Genomic DNA, 15,428 nt, shown 5'->3' with positions numbered 1-15,428 from the left:
TTCTGGCAAGAACACGTGTGTGAGCGAACAGGAGCCACCTGGCACGAGTGAATGACTCCCCCCCGCGAGCTCACTGGCAGGAGAGAGGGGAGAAGGTCTTGTTGGTCGAGCCTAAGCGATTAGCGCGAGTCTCACTGCACTGGTCTGCCTCCGGTCTCTGTGCACGAAGAACACCTGTTTAATTTGAGACAAAAGGCTTTGCATGGCTTGTTGGTCCATGGCTGACTGGTTCAATTGTTGGAATTAGGATCCAATGGACAAGTGGTAGATTTGAATTAAGTCAGATTCACACAATAAGAGCCTTTTGCTCTTTAATACTAGAGCCCATCTTGAAGACCAAAGTGACCCTGTAGTGAGAATTTCTATATTAGAACTGTATGGAAGAGGCACTCTGCAGGACCAGGATGGCCGAGTGGTTAAGGCGTTGGACTTAAGATCCAATGGACAAGAGTCTGCGTGGGTTCGATCCCCACTCCTGGTAGCATGTTATTACCAAAGGAAGACAGAGGACATGAGGTGTTCTTCTTGTTCACCTCTCCTTATCACCAAAAGGGTAAAGTTAAGACAAACTCAAGAAATAGACAGTAAAGACTATTGATCCTGAAGGGAAATTGAGGTGTTTCAGCAGTCCAGCCCAAGACCAGCAAAAACAGACATCAGAATAAGATACGTGTGTGCAAAATATGCTCATAGTCACTGTAAAAACAATAAAATATGTACAAAGTATATACAGATTGAGTGTCCAACACGCTGTCCATAGATGAGCAGGTGAAGGGCTAACAGTCCTAGCCTAGGGCAGCGTTATACACCCTGACAGCCTCCAGGAGGAGGGACCTGTGGAAATGTTCCCTTGAGCACCGTAGCTGGAGCAGTGAGAACAATGCATTCTGAACAACTGAGCAGTCTGTCATAGGGGTAACCTCACCTAGAGCTCTGTCGCCTCTTTCTGACAATGACAGCAATGTGATGCAAAACACCTTTTCCTAGTCTGTTTCCTGCCCTACATCTGGTCAGCAGGTCAAAGGACCGATTGTACTCCAGGGCTCTGAAAACGCTCGGCTCAAAGCCCGTCAAGGAGTGTTTCTGACAGGTGGGATCCATAACGCACAGCCAGTCAACTGCATGTTGGCTCCTCTGGTGGCACAGAGCCAAACATTAGGGCATTGGATTGGACCTTCTGGTCCAGGGGAAGAGCACCCCCTGCTGGTCTACCAACAGCTAGTTTTCCTCAGAGCTCTTCCATCACATAGACTTCTGATCCCACCTTGTGCATCTGAATGCATGTATCCCAGAGCCTCCTGCAGCCTGTGTCCTCGAGAGAGAAGGGGTCCAGTGCGCAGTTCCCACCTGGGTGACAGACTACAGTCATTCTGCTGCAGCAGCCCCTCCTGCACAGCAGGAGTGAGAAACCCAAACCCACCCGTAGTGTCCTGGGATGTGTAATGACCGAGTAGGCAGGTCCTGTCTTCTGAAGGACGGCACCTTGTACAGCAGCCCCAGTCGCTATACTAAGGCATTGGACTGGAACTCGTCGCCACCTACTGGCCCACCAGCACCACTGGTCTTGGACCAGAGGTTTCCAGAACGTCGTGTTCAAGCCAGGGGCCCCACCTGTCATGAAGCGTTCTTTCAGGACCCTATGCAGACAACACGATCCGGGGAGGAGTGAGGAAAACAGGGGGAAAAGGGCATGCAGGGGGCTGGAAGGAAAACAGGGGGCATGTCCACGGTGCGCTGGTGTTCAGGGTAGGTGTGGCAGAGGCAAACAGTCCGAGGGAGTCCGAGGCAAATCCGTGAGTGTAGCAATAGTCCAAGACTGGGTAATCCATCCTGACAGACAAACAGAGTTAAAAGCCGGAGCGGGATCCGGGGGAGGGTCGGGGGAATAAAAGGGGGTAACGGGACCAGATGCTCCCTAATCCCGGACTCAGTAGGTCCGGATGCCGTGATGAAGCCTGTGCCGTCGAGTCGCTCCGGACTCGCGGGTAGGCGGGCTTCTGGGAGTCCATCTTCCAAAGCTGAGCCCCGATAGGCAGGAACGCCTAGCTTTTATAGCACAGGGGGCTGGAACCAGAGGCAGGTGAGGGAGATGAGTATAAAACAAGGAAGGGCTGGAGCTTCCATAAGAGGAGGGGTTTACGAACGTGACAACACCGTGTGTCTAGATTACCATTAACACCATTAACACCTCCGTGATTGATAATGGAGTTTATCAATACACGTTTATTCAACTATGTCATTTATTAATAATCCAGTTTCACGTCTGTCTTTACTGGCAGCTGTATTCCAGCTATTGAATGTCAAGCCTTGAGTGTGCGATAGTGAGAGTTCAGTTACTGGAACTGGAACTTTATCGCTGTATGTAACCGGTACATGTACTAGTCCAGTGGAATTCTAACTGACAGAAAGTCTCTCGATTGTTGAAACAGGTGTAAAAACGAGTGCAGACTGTGCATCAAGACAATATACAAACAGACAGTAGACAGTGTACAAGTAAACAAGAAAACAGTTCGAATGTAAACGATGCAGACGTGTAAACAATGACTGGAGATGATCAATAAATAAATAAGAAATCATAAGGAGGTAGATGGTGGAGGTGTGGTCCGAGGGACATGGCCAACTGTGTTCGCCAGTCGCACTGCTATCCCGGGGACTGAAGAGCGCTGAAATGAAGGAAATTCGTATTTAAATACAGTGCAAGTCTTCAATGTGTTCTGGCACTTCCGGGTCTTCACTGAAGATATTTGTTGTGTTCTTGAGTGTGATGGGACCGTGCACTGGTGGTTTGTGGAGCAATTGGGGGGTTCAGAGAATAAGTTGTGTGGGCGCTTGGAACGTTGCGCTAAAGAAAAAACACTCTGAAATGAAGCGCTACAGATGCACTTACATTTAGCGCACTAAGGACACAACTGTAGCCTCTACACGAGACCGAAATAGCAACATGTTCACCTGATTGACTGAAGGATCTCCTCACGAAGCTCTCTCATTCATCAGTGGAAGCAGAAGCCTTTAGAATACGAGACACATTTACCTTCAAACCCGCAGCCGCTGGACTCGCTTGTTTTGGGCTCTTCACAGATGGGGCGTGAGACGTTCACTCACACGCGTGTTCTTCACTTCCACGCCGAATACAAGAAAAACACGGTTTGATCCCTCGCTATGATGCTCGTGTTCACTCACACATTGTTAAAATAATTAACTCTGAGTGGTGAAGGTGTCTCCACCACCGGAACTTGTAAAGATCCGGTTCCGGTCGAGAGGGAACGCTGGCGTATTTGGCTGCCGCTCCTCTCACCAGTTTTTCATTTCTATCTACTTATTTATGTTTTTTTTTTCCCTTTTTCTCCTCGATTACACTGATTTCTAATTTATCTATTTTCATCCGCTTCACGTTACAAATTCACAAATGCGACTTCCACTGCATTGTGAACTTACTCAACTGAAGACCTTCACCTCTTGCTACCGCCTTCTCTGGATTTCCTTCCCGTCTCGCTTCATCGATCATGTCTGTGAGGTACACTGCACTGCAACTTCTTCAACTAAAACAAAGCTACTTCCTGGTCAAAGACACATTCGATTACTGCCGTTTTACTGGGATTTTACGACCGACTCGCTACATCCATCGCAGCACAGGACGCCGTTCTCTACGTTCGTCTGCCTGCGGAGTCTCTATCCCTGCCTTTCGCCGCACGTCTGTAAGTCCATCACGTACCGGCGCCGATCTAAAAAATCTCCTCTCACTACCGCACCTGGACCGCACTCCGCTTCCCCCCGCATCCCCGAGACTGGCCAGATCAGCGCTACTCAACACCCGCTCCGTTAACAGCAAGGCTCTTCTTTTATGTGACATTATCAAAGAAAAACAACTGGACCTTCTGTGCTTAACCGAAACATGGCACAAACAAAACGATGGACTCCTGTTCAACCAACTAGTTCCTCCTGGATATGGTTTCTTTGACCTTCCGCGTCTTTCAGGCAGAGGCGGGGGCATCATTGTTATTTACAACCTTTTTTACAGTCTAAGTCCTATAGCTATACCTCCTCCCTCTTCTTTTGAGTGTCTTGTTTTAAATGTTCCTATCCCCCAATCTACTATTATTGCCACAGTTTACAGACCACCCAAACCCAGTGGAGTCTTCTTAGGTGAGTTTGCTGATTTTCTCTCATTCTTATCCCTTACATTTAAAAGGATCCTTATTCTAGGGGACTTTAATATACACATTGATTCAACTTCCTCCAGTCTGGCTAAAGACTTCCTTTCTCTTTTGGGATGCTTTGACCTTGCTCAGTTTGTTTGTACCCCTACACATAACAAAGGACACACCTTAGATCTAATTATTGCAAATGACTCCTTTGTCTCCCACTGCTCCCCCCTTGATCTAGGCCTCTCTGACCACTTAGCCATTCTCTTCAATCTGGAATTACCTGTTTCTAACACTTCCCCCTCACGCTCTGTAAATTTCCGCAACTGGCGATCAATTGATCACCCAAGGTTTGCAAATTCTGTTCTGTCCTCCTTATCCTGTTTCTCTTCCTCTGACCCTCTAGAGGACAAAATACAGTTACTTGACAATGCTCTTTTATCTACCCTCGACACCTTTGCTCCTTTAAAAACTCGAACCATCTCCTTCTCTCGCCCTGCCCCCTGGTACAATGACCATCTGCGTTTCATGAAGGCAGCCTCTCGCAAACTTGAGCGTAGGTGGCGTCTTTCCGGCCTAAATGTACATTATCAGGCCTGGAGAGATTACTTATCTGATTATAAGGTTACTATAGAGTCTGCTAGATCCACCTACTTCTCTCACATCATTGAAAATCACCAAAACAATCCCAGACATCTTTTCTCCACCATCAACAGACTGCTCAAGCCAAACTGCCCCACCACATTACCTGCCTCATCACAACTTTGCAACACATTCTTAGATTTCTTTAGTTCTAAGATTGACAACATCCGGCATCACATTCTCTCCACTACGGATATAATTTCCACACCTCCTCCCTCCTCATCCAACTTCTCTGGTTCCCGTCTCTCCAGCTTCTCTCTTCTTGACTCAGCATCCCTAAACAAACTAGTTACGCGCATGAAACCCACCACATCTATTTTAGATCCCATTCCCACCACTTTATTCCAGTCCTGTTTCTCTTCCCTCTGTCCCATTGTCCTCAATATAATACATGAATCCTTGAGCACCGGCATTGTACCAACGGTCCTCAAAACTGCTGCTATTACCCCAGTGCCAAAGAAGCCTAACATGGCTCTCGACAATCTTAACAACTTTCGCCCCATCTCCAACTTACCCTTTCTCTCTAAAATTCTAGAACGTGCTGTCACACTTCAGTTACATAACCACCTCATGACAAACAACCTTTTCGAACCCCTCCAATCTGGCTTCCGTCAACTTCACAGCACAGAAACCGCCCTAGTCAAAGTCACCAACGATCTCCTAATAGCTTCTGATTCTGGTTCTCTTTCCATACTCATCCTTCTTGATCTCAGTGCTGCCTTTGACACTGTTGACCATAACATCTTGCTTTCTCGTCTCGAGACTGTGTTTGGAGTCTCTGACACTGCCCTCAAATGGTTTAAGTCTTACCTCACTGATCGCTGTCACTTTGTCTCTCTCAATGGGTACAGGTCTGAAATTGGTCTTGTCAAGTCTGGTGTCCCTCAGGGCTCAATACTGGGCCCCTTGCTCTTCAGCATTTACATGTTCCCACTTGGTCAGCTTTTAAGATCACATGGCCTCAGCTTTCATTTTTACGCTGACGATACTCAAATATACATCCATACCAAACCCGACACTGATGTGGCTGTCTCTATTCTATCTAATTGCATCTCTGACATAAAAATTTGGATGACTCAAAACTTCCTTCATCTTAACTGTGACAAGACTGAAGTCATGCTTATTGGTACCCCCCATCAACTTCGTAAAGCCAGTCCTGTAACCCTGTCTGTAGATGGCTCTGTACTTGAGCTCCAATCAAAATTGAAAAACCTTGGGGTTATATTCGATTCTGGCTTAACATTCGACCCACATGTACAGCATACTGTCAAAACATCTTTTTTTCACCTTAGAAATATCGCAAGACTACGCCCTATGCTATCATTAACTGTGGCTGAAAAGCTGATCAACATATTTGTATTCTCTCGAATTGACTACTGCAATGCTCTGCTCCCTGGGGTATCTAAATCTACTCTGAACAAGCTGCAGTATGTCCAAAATTCAGCAGCCAGAATCCTGACCAGATCTAGTGCAAGTGTTCACATTACTCCTATCCTGGAGTCCTTGCACTGGCTTCCGGTCAAATTCCGCGTAGACTTTAAAATCCTCATGCTCACCTACAAGGCTTTACATGGCTTGGCACCTCAATACCTGTCTGAACTTTTATCGCCCTACTCCCCACCTCGCAACCTCCGCTCTTCAAATTCTGCCCTCCTTACTGTCCCCCAAGCCCGTCTACATTGTATGGGCGACAGGGCCTTCTCCTGCTATGCCCCCAAGCTCTGGAACTCCTTGCCCAAGGATATTAGAGAGTCACCATCTCTAAACTCCTTCAAATCCAGACTCAAAACCCTCCTTTTCAGAAAAGCCTTTACTTAACTGCTTCCATTCTTCACCCCTCTGCTCTTCTTAATACCATCTTCCACGGTCTCCTCTATTGTTATTGTTGTATTGTTGTAATTATAATTGTGTCCTGTCTTGTGAAATTTTCTTATTTATTGTTGTAGTCTTCTTATTTATTGTTATTGTCATCCTGTAAAGCGCTTTGAGAAGCCACCTTTAAAGGCGCTATATAAAATAAAGTTTATTATTATTATTATTAAAGCAGCAATCACCCCGACAGCTACAGCACCTGGCTATAACCTCATGACACTGGCTCTGCTGTGCTACCGAGGAGGGCTGGATATGACTTCCTATAATAATAGAAAAAAGGACAGGCGCGTCCGGGATTTGAACCCAGGACCTCTCGCACCCAAAGCAAAAATCATTCCCCAGACCAACAAGCACTGCGATAAGCTTCGTCTCAAATTTCACACGTGTTCTTCGTGCACAGAGACCAGAGACAGACCACCGCAATGAGACTCGCGCCGATCATTTAGACTAGACCAACGAGCCCACCCTTCCCCTCTCTTCTGCCAGATCTGTCGCAAATAAGTTTGGTTCTTATGAGCCGTCTGATGGGTGAAGTCTAAAAAAGGCAATTCAAGTATTTACTGGCCTGTACAGTGATAGAACCCGTGACCTTGGTGTTATTAGTACCACAATCTAACCAACTCAGCTAACCGGCCTAAAGCAACACAGCTTCTGCTCTGACCCTGAGCAAGTCAGTCTGTGGAACTTTTCCACAGACCTGAGACGGGCCAGCGTCTAATTCAGGCCGTAAATACTCATAATGTCTACAACATTACGTATTTTAAATTACAGGTTTTATTCAGTAGTAAGTTTACTGTGACCCGAGATGAACCGGTGTCCAGTCCCAGTGTTGGGGTCCTTGCTCTGGGTCACCTGAACCCCACAGTCACCTGGATAAGCGGGTCCGATGAGTCCCCGTGCTGTCGTGAGGAATTTACCTTCCCGAGGGGCTAAGTGCAGGTTGGGTCATTTAAAAAAAGTCATTTTTCACTCCCCGCTTCATTCCCCATTCGATTAAATTGACGAGTTGACTACCCCTTTGGAATAGTAGTCAGACTAGTGGGGAAAGGAAATGTATATAAGATCTCTCTCTCTGCATTAGAAACTGTCATCACACTGGAGAGAAGTTACACGTGTCCATACGCGCTTCTGACAGGAATCACAATAACAGCGCAGACCTTCCTCGCAGGGAAATTATAAAATCTACAGTTCGGACACCTACTCTGATATTCGATCTTAAATTAAGGTCTGCTTCCTTTAACGGTCTTGTGTCAGACGTGCTTCTGTGTTAAACGCACAAGGACAAAAAGAGCCCGGAGACTCCGATCAAGCGATGCGGCTGTGCTTTTCTCCCTTGGAAAGATCACGCATTCCACGAGGTAGGCAAGACCAAGCGTGCATGAGCGACCAGGAACCGCCTGTGTCGGATGAGCAAAAAAAAGCACTGCCCCGTGTGAGGATCGAACTCACGACCTTCAGATTATGAGACTGACGCGCTACCTACTGCGCTAACGAGGCTGGATGACACCAGAGCTCAAGTATGAACTCACACGATGTGGTTTAACATTAAACTGTCAGAGTCACACCATCCGCTGTAACAATAAATCCCAATCCGTCACTTAGGATCACAGCCATTCCGGAACAAACTGTTACTGGGAACAGCTGAACGAGTAAGCATTCCACTACACTTGTTGTATACGGCAAAGAAAAAATCTTGAACTTGGACTTTTGCTCTTTTGTGTTCTGCGGGGGGACTGGAGAGGCAGATACTGTCCCGGCTGTTAAAGACCGCAATCACTGTCAGTTGCACTAGAGGGCAGCAGAGCACTGTTCCTACATTATTCTCCATAAGAGAAGCGAGCCGTCTTTGGGGAGAAAGCTTTAGCCGTAAGAGGAAACGTCTCCTGACAGGAAAGACGGCTCCCGCTAACCATACGCGAGCTCCTCGTTAGTATAGTGGTGAGTATCCCCGCCTGTCACGCGGGAGACCGGGGTTCGATTCCCCGACGGGGAGATACATCATTTTCCTCAGAAAACCTACATGATGTTCCTTTTCCCTCTAATCTGTCTGCTCTTCCAAACGGGCCGCCCGTCACCTATCAAAAAATTTTTTCTCGTAGAAACATATTACGTTGTTGTGCTCTTTTCATCTCCACTCTTAGCAAATCATCAGAGAAAACATACTGTCAGAAGTGGGATTCGAACCCACGCCTCCAGGGGAGACTGCGACCTGAACGCAGCGCCTTAGACCGCTCGGCCATCCTGACTGATGACATCACCCCCAGCCGGTCGCATGAGCCACCACGACCCCACTACTTTCCTCAAGTGTCACATTGGTGTTAGAAATACAGCGAGACTCCGGCATTCACATCTGTCGCAGATGCGCTGGGTTTTATAAGCAAAAAAATGTTTATGAAGAAGGTGAAATACTGCTGTGTATTTTCCTCATTTTTAGCTGCCACAGCCAGTTATACACAATATGATAATATTGCAAATATCATATTATTTTCAGCTGCAAACAATTCCTTATAGTTACCACATTTCATCTTAATAATCCATATTAAGTGGATTTAAAGATGATAAACAGTAGGAAAACTGATTAAATGAAAACAATAATTTCAACAACAGCTAACGCTCCACGAGCGCCACCTAGCGATGGTCTTTGCTCAGTGAATCAGCGCTGCGGTACCGGCGCTGTGTGATGAGAAATGATGCGCGTTCTGAGTGGCGCTTTGTTCCTCTGCAGGCCGTTACTGAGGCGCCTCTCTGTTTTGGAGACCCAAAAGGCTTTTTTGTCCATCGTCTTAACCACTCAGCCACGACTACACGCACAACCCCTCCTTCTCCTGAACTGACAAGGGCTCGTTCCCGCATCATTTCCACTCCAACCCGCTCTCTTCGTGCTCAGTTTTGGGATTTCTATCTCTCTATACCGATAATCACCAGCGGATTCACTAAGAAAGCACAAAACGTATCGAAATAGCCTCACTGTTTCCTTTTAAGAGCTGTAGAAGTCAGAAGTTCCCGCGGGTTTAGATAAATTAAACTTGAATTGCCTTTTTTGAACTTCACCCATCAGATGGCTCATAAGAATCAAACGCACCTGCGACAGATTTGGCAGGAGAGAGGGGAAGGGTGGGCTCGTTGGTCTAGCCTAAACGATCGGCATGAGTCTCACTGGTCTGTGAACATGAGCCGTCTGTGCGTGAAGAAGACTGTGAAATTTGACACAAAGCTGTAGCTGACGGACTTAGTGCTGGTTTACAAGTTTTGGTGGTGGAGTTTATTATTTTAAAAATGTGAGCGGACACCGAGCATCATAGCAAGGGATCGAACCGTGTTTATCTCCTATTCGGTGTGGAAGTGAAGAACACGTGTGTGTGAGTGAACGTCTCACGCCCCAGTGTGAGCACGGGCCAAGTGAGAGGAAATGGTGTTTTCACCGGCTCTTGGAGGTGTAAAGACGCTCATAAACTGTTAGTGAGTAATATAAACTAATTAATGGTGAAGGAATTAATTTCAGTTTGTAGTCTATTTCTGTAGTTTCCGCTTTTGATGAAACCTGACTGTTGATTCACTTTTAAAGACACAACTACACTAACGAGGAGCGCTAACTAACACTAACTATTCGGCGTGGAAGTGAAGATCACGCGTGTATGTGAGTGAACGTCTCACACACCACATGTATTCTGTACCCAAAACAGCATTAATCCCTGCCACGTGTGAGAATCGAACTCACGACCTTCAGATTATGAGACTGACGCGCTACCTACTGCGCTAACGAGGCTGGACGGCAGCCAAGCTCCAGTATGAACTCACATGATGTGGTTTAACATCAAACTGTCAGAGCCACACCATCCGCTGTCACAATAAATCCCAATCTGTCATTGGACTCCAGAACAGCTTCTATCCCACTGCAGTGCGCGTCCTCAACAGCTAACTGCAGGGCCTCAGACTCAATGCATGTCCACACTCTGCTCTTTCTCATGGTCTACTATTTGTTTTTCTCACTACTACATACTTATTGTCCCAGAACATATTGATGGCTCTTGTTGTTATTTATTGTTTGTAATGTACTGTCTCCATTGTGTGGTTGTGTCTGTTGTTGTCCAGGGAGATCAGTGAGAATAAGAATCCCAATGTACATGTACATATGGCAATAAAGTTCCCTACTCCTTTAGTCTACTCGTTTCAACTGATTAAATGAAGACAATCGTCTCACCAACATCTACCGCTCCACGAGCGCCACCTAGCGATGGTCTTTGCTCAGTGAATTAGCGCTGCGGTACCGGCGCTGTGTGATGAGAAATGACGCGCGTTCTGAGTGGTGCCTTGTTCCTCTCCAGGCCGTTACTGAGGCGCCTCTCTGTTTTGGAGACCCAAAAGGATTTTTTGTCCTCCGCCTTAACCACTCGGCCACAACAACACCGCCTTCTCCTGAACTGACAAGGGCTCGTTCCCGCATCATTTCCACTCCAACCCGCTCTCTTCTGCTCAGTTTTGGGATTTCTATCTCTCTATACCGATAATCACCAGCGGATTCACTAAGAAAACACAAAAGGTAGCGAAACAGCCTCACTGTTTCCTTTTAAGAGCTGTAGAGTCTCTCCAGCAATCAGAAGTTCCCGCGGGTTTAGATGAATTAAACTTGAATTGCCTTTTTTAAGCTTCACCCATCAGATGGCTCATAAAAACGTATCTGTGACAGATTTGGCAGGAGAGAGGGGAAGGGTGGGGCGAGTCTCACTGCACTGGTCTGTCATGGTCTGTGAACATGAGCCGTTTGTGCGCAAAGAAGACTGTGAAATTTGACACAAAGCTGTAGCTGACGGGCTGAGTGCTGGTTTACAAGTTTCGGTGGTGGAGACACCTTCATCACTAGGAGTTTATTATTTTAAAAATGTGTGAGTGGACACCGAGCAAAATAGCGAGTGAACGTCTCACGCCTCAGTGTGAGCACGGGCCAAGTGAGAGGAAATGGTGTTTTCACCGGCTCTCGAATGTGTAAAGACGCTCATAAACTGTTAGTGAGTAATATAAACTAATTAATGGTGAAGGAATTAATTTCAGTTTGTAGTCTATTTCTGTAGTTTCTACTCTTGATGAAACCTGACTGTTGAGTCACTTTTAAAGACACAACTACACTCATGAGGAGCGCGTATTTACCGCTGAGCGAGATCTACACGAACTCACGACCTTCAGATTATGAGACTGATGCGCTACCTACTGTGCTAACAAGGCTGGACAGGAGCCAAGCTCCAGTATGAACTCACATTATGTGATTTAACATCAAACTGTCAGCCACACCATCCGCTGTCACAATAAATCCCAATCTGTCATTTCGGATCACAGCCATTCCGGAACAAACTGTTCTCCCCCCTGTGCTCCGGCAAGCGGTACCGCGCTGATAAAACAAGATCCACTGGACTCCAGAACAGCTTCTATCCCACTGCAGTGCGCGTCCTCAACAGCTAACTGCAGGGCCTCAGACTCAATGCATGTCCACACTCTGCTCTTTCTCATGGTCTACTATTTGTTTTTCTCACTACTACATACTTATTGTCCCACAACATATTGATGGCTCTCTGCGTGTTTAATTTGCTATTTCTATCTCTCGATATCGATAATCACCAGCGGTTTGGCTGCAGATGTTTGGATGTACAACTACTGCTCCTCCACAGACGCTACTAACACGTTCGGAGAGGATTATTTCAGCTTCTGTTTTGAGTTTTAAAACGCGTTAAGAAGTCCTTTCGACAGAGCACGGGCCAGGTGAGAGGAAATGGTGTTTTCACCGGCTCTCGGATGTGTAAAGACGCTCATAAACTGTTAGTGAGTAATATACACTAATTAATGGTGATGGAATTAATTTCAGTTTGTAGTCTATTTCTGTTGTTTCCGCTCTTGATGAAACCAGTCAGTTGAGCCACGTTTAAAGACACAACTACACTCACGAGGAGCGCGTATTTACCGCTGAGCGAGATCTGTTCACTGTGAGGAGACAATTCCCCTCAGGGCTGATCTTTTAGGTTTCAACGTTTAGTTCATCTTCATCATTTTTTTTTGCAGGAGATTGTTATAAGAATTAGGGATTTAAAAAAAAACATTCTAACTCAGATTTTCGAAAAACTTCTAAAAGTTGCCCGACTGCCCCTTTGGAAAGGAGATGTATATAAGATCTCTCTCCCTGCTTCAGAAACTGTCATCACACTGGAGAGAAGTTACACGTGTCCATACGCGCTTCTGACAGGAATCGCAACAACAGCGCAGTGAAAACAAATGGCGTTTTCACCTGCTTAATTGCATGCTATTGTTGGAAAATGCAAATGAACGGAATTCGTTATTCTTCTGATATGAGTTTAAACAAACGTTTAATTGTAAGTGAAGTCAGGTCAGTAGAACCCCACACTCACCTGGATGAGCGGGTCCGATGAGTCACCGCGCCGTCGTGAGGAACTTATCTTCCCGAGGTGCTAAGTGCAGGTCGGGTCATTTAAAAAAAAAAAACATTTTTCACTCTCCGCATCATTCCCCGTTTGATGAAATTGAGTGTCTCTGTTTACTGTGCTACTGAATACATTTCATGAAGAAAAATGACGGTACGAGGAAAACAGCGCATTCATTCACGTTCATTCCAGGTGAACTAAATTAGGAAACTTCAGAATATCAGAAAACTTGGTACTGCTAAATAACTACCAGTTGTTTATTGACGCTCATGAACACTCAGTAAGTAACTAAGAGCGCTTGGTTTCATCCTTTAAGCTTCATTGTTTTCAGGAGTTCATCTTCATTTTTTGGCTGGAGATTGTTATAATAAATACAGAATGAGTTTTAAACAAAATCACATTCAGGCAGATTTTCAAAACCTTTTAAGAGTTGGCGGGTTTCACCTTTGGAGTAGCAGTTAGATTACTCGAAAAAAGGAAATTCGTATAACATCTCTCCACATTTTCATTCTCATTTCTGAGAAGAATCATATTAACAGGCTGAATTGTAAACGAGCTCATGACGCAGGTGTAGACACGCATTCCTCGTCAGTATAGTGGTGAGTATCCCCGCCTGTCACGCGGGAGACCGGGGTTCGATTCCCTGACGGGGAGACAGGTATCTTTTTAACTACCTCACTTAAAAAAAAACAACGTGTGTTTAAAAGTTAATCCGAATTTTTTATTCCTTTTTTATTCATCCGAATAATTTACCTGTAAATGCATTTTAAAGACCCCGACTTGTGAAATGTTTCACAACCTCAACATAAACGTATCAGTGAGCACATAGTTTTTTCTGACGCTCTGGGTTTTGATTGATGCGCAATTACGCACCATCTTGAACACTCACTGAAGTTTACTGCGAAAAACCCGTATCTGACCATAGGAAGCAGAACAGCACAGTCTCCAGTTACCCAGACTGTAAGCACAGCAAAAAAAAAGCTTTGTCTTCGGTCAGTGAATCAGCGCTGCGCTACCGGCGCTGTGTGGTGAGAAATAACGCGCGTTCTGAGTGGCGCCTTGTTCCTCTCCAGGCCGTTACTGAGGCGCCTCTCTGTCAGCCGACATTATCAGCAACCGGTCGAATTCAAGCGGAGGATCACGAATGACGAGATCTGTGACACAGAGAGACTCCCTCTCAGATAAAATGATACGACAGACGTGAAGCCCAGTCTGACAGAAATTGAACTGGTAACAGAGATGTTATTTGAAAAACAAACAGACACCCGTAGTCGTATTCGGCGTGAAAGAGAAGAACACGTGTGTGTGAGAGTGAACGTCTCACGCCCCATCTGTGAAGAGCCCAAAACAGCATCGAGTGTAGTTTTTCTTCTGGTAAATCCAAATAATATATTTTTTCTATTATTGTAGGAAGACATACCCAGCCCTCCTCGGTAGTACACCAGAGCCAGTGTCGTGAGGTTATAGCCGGGTGCTGCAGCTGACAGGCTGATTGCTGGTTTACAAGATCTGGTGGTGGAGACAACTTCACCACTCGGAGTTTATCTGCTGCTCTCATGTATCATTATTTTAAAAAAGTGTGAGTCGACACCGAGCATCATAGCGAGGGATACAACCGTGTTTATCGCGGACTAAACATCTCGTATTCGGCGTGGAAGTGAAGAACACGCGTGTGTGTGAGTGAACGTCACACGCCCCATCCGTGAACGTCACACGCCCAAAACAGCATTGATCCCTGCCCCGTGTGAGGATCGAACTCACGACCTTCAGATTATGAGACTGACGCGCTACCTACTGCGCTAACGAGGCTGGATGAGTGCTGATTTCCAGGTCATGATGAAATGAACATTATATATATGAACATTATTTCCGTGTGACTGTTGTAACTCAGACTATATTCCACCAAAAAATTAAAACGCCGGGCTGAAGAAAAGGGAAGATCTCATCTTCATAACTCACCGGTAAAGAGACCAGAACACCACGCAAAGTCAATAAAGCGCATTAAACTGATGACCACAAAACTCTGAAACGTACATCGGGCAAACAACGTTCAGAAATGGAGTAAAAAGCAAGCGGGAGTTATGACCAAGCAGTCTGAGTGTGGATCGTGTCGTGGGTGACGGGGGAAAAGTGTCTCCCACTTTCATCATTCCATCCCGAGAGTTTCTGTCCTCTCTAGTACATGGAGCGCAAAAGCTGGAGGATGCGGGCATCGATCCCACTACCTCTCACATGCTAAGCGAGCGCTCTACCATTTGAGCTAATCCCCCGTGCTCTGCAAAAGATAAGCTCCCTACCGTCCATACTAAATCCCTCACGAGTCTTCTCGCAGACTCGTGAAAAACAC

General features: G+C 46.0%; 6 non-coding genes across 6 annotated transcripts; 2 read left to right on the top strand and 4 right to left on the bottom strand.

Annotated features, from left to right (window-relative positions):
* The first annotated feature begins 398 nt into the window (after window positions 1-398).
* trnal-uaa (transfer RNA leucine (anticodon UAA)) lies at window positions 399-481 on the top strand. The gene has a single exon. It is a non-coding gene; the product is annotated as a tRNA-Leu (tRNA).
* A 7,599-nt stretch (window positions 482-8,080) lies between these two features.
* On the bottom strand, window positions 8,081-8,153 carry trnam-cau (transfer RNA methionine (anticodon CAU)). The gene has a single exon. It is a non-coding gene; the product is annotated as a tRNA-Met (tRNA).
* A 424-nt stretch (window positions 8,154-8,577) lies between these two features.
* trnad-guc (transfer RNA aspartic acid (anticodon GUC)) lies at window positions 8,578-8,649 on the top strand. The gene has a single exon. It is a non-coding gene; the product is annotated as a tRNA-Asp (tRNA).
* A 170-nt stretch (window positions 8,650-8,819) lies between these two features.
* Window positions 8,820-8,902, bottom strand: trnal-cag (transfer RNA leucine (anticodon CAG)). Its single transcript has one exon. It is a non-coding gene; the product is annotated as a tRNA-Leu (tRNA).
* Window positions 8,903-10,349: 1,447 nt separating this feature from the next.
* Window positions 10,350-10,422, bottom strand: trnam-cau (transfer RNA methionine (anticodon CAU)). The gene has a single exon. It is a non-coding gene; the product is annotated as a tRNA-Met (tRNA).
* A 4,395-nt stretch (window positions 10,423-14,817) lies between these two features.
* Window positions 14,818-14,890, bottom strand: trnam-cau (transfer RNA methionine (anticodon CAU)). The gene has a single exon. It is a non-coding gene; the product is annotated as a tRNA-Met (tRNA).
* Window positions 14,891-15,428: the final 538 nt, after the last annotated feature.

Source organism: Lepisosteus platostomus, chromosome 6 (assembly GCF_059453375.1).
Source record: "Lepisosteus platostomus isolate fLepPlt1 chromosome 6, fLepPlt1.hap1, whole genome shotgun sequence".
Lineage (NCBI taxonomy): Eukaryota > Metazoa > Chordata > Actinopteri > Semionotiformes > Lepisosteidae > Lepisosteus > Lepisosteus platostomus.
Note: the sequence above shows the minus strand (reverse complement) of the source record. Positions and strands in the feature narration are given on the sequence as shown.